Source organism: Chrysochloris asiatica, unplaced genomic scaffold, assembly GCF_000296735.1.
Source record: "Chrysochloris asiatica unplaced genomic scaffold, ChrAsi1.0 scaffold00005, whole genome shotgun sequence".
In the NCBI taxonomy this organism is placed as follows: domain Eukaryota; kingdom Metazoa; phylum Chordata; class Mammalia; order Afrosoricida; family Chrysochloridae; genus Chrysochloris; species Chrysochloris asiatica.
In genome coordinates, this window is record NW_006408523.1 from 4,300,188 (window position 1) to 4,301,324 (window position 1,137).

General features: G+C 40.3%; 1 pseudogene; it reads right to left on the reverse strand.

Annotated features, from left to right (window-relative positions):
- Positions 1–433: 433 nt before the first annotated feature.
- On the reverse strand, positions 434–794 carry LOC102830259 (annotated as a pseudogene).
- Between the last annotated feature and the right edge of the window lie 343 nt (positions 795–1,137).

The window sequence follows — 1,137 nt, forward strand, 5'->3', positions numbered from 1 at the left end:
CATCTATATGATAATCTATGATATAAATATTGCAGCTATCCTTTTCTTCTGAAGGCATGCTCAGTCACATTTGGTAGTACATAAAACATCCTTTACAATAGATCAGGATATCTACATCATACATCCCAATTATACAAACAGAAAACAGAGGCAAAAGAGTCGAAAGAGATTTTCTTGCCTAAAATACTATGCTAAGTAGGAATGTGCATTGTAAATCCCTTTATTCCTCTTCTATCCTTTTGCTGAACTTTATTCATATAATATCTGCTTTTCTTCTTACAGTCCCCTCTTGTGAAAGGCATCACTGTCCAGTCAGCCACCCTAAACCTCACAGGCCTCCCCCACCTCCAGTCAGCATGTTTAAGACATCTTCCTAAATTTCTTTGATATTCATCTCTTCTCCATTAGAGTTCCCTTTGGCAAGTGCATTTCTTCACAAGTCTGGCACATGAGACTTTAATTGCTTTTCTTCAGTTTTCTCTTCTTCAGTCAGTGATAATAGCTCCAGGTCTGTTAGCTTTTGCAGTTCCTGTATCATGGTCATAGTCTTAATCAAAGTAACACTAACGTGGCCTTTCATCTCTTTCTGTTCAACAGCAACTGGTTTAAAGCGTGTATGCAAAGTCTGATATCGAGACTTTATCACTGACAGTTCCTTCAAGAGTGTAACTGGTTCTTTCTCTCCAGCTGAATCAGGATGATAGTTCTTGATTTCATATTCCAGCCTGGACAGAAAGCAATCCAGATCAGAATCAGCTTTCTGGAACATCCAGTTTATCGACCTCCGCCTCCATGTTGAATAGTTCTCTGTTTCCCTACTTTGCAGAAATGTTTTAAGGATGAGATAAAAAGCTCATGTTGACAGAGTAGACAGGGATGGGCAACTTGGACATTGGCTACCCAAAATGGGGGTTGGGGGGCTACAAAGGCAAGAAGTGACTGGCTTACAAGCTTTCAAGAGGGAATCTAGAGCCAGAGGGCCAGGAGGAAGGCAGAATCTCCAGTGAGTAGTATCCAATCTGTCTAGGCGGAGCTGATGAAATGAAATGTAGATGGGTCTCTTGTGATACAATAGTGAATAATTGTTATCAGGACTGATTGTGAGGGTTGGAAATGTAAAGGTAGACATTTTATAGC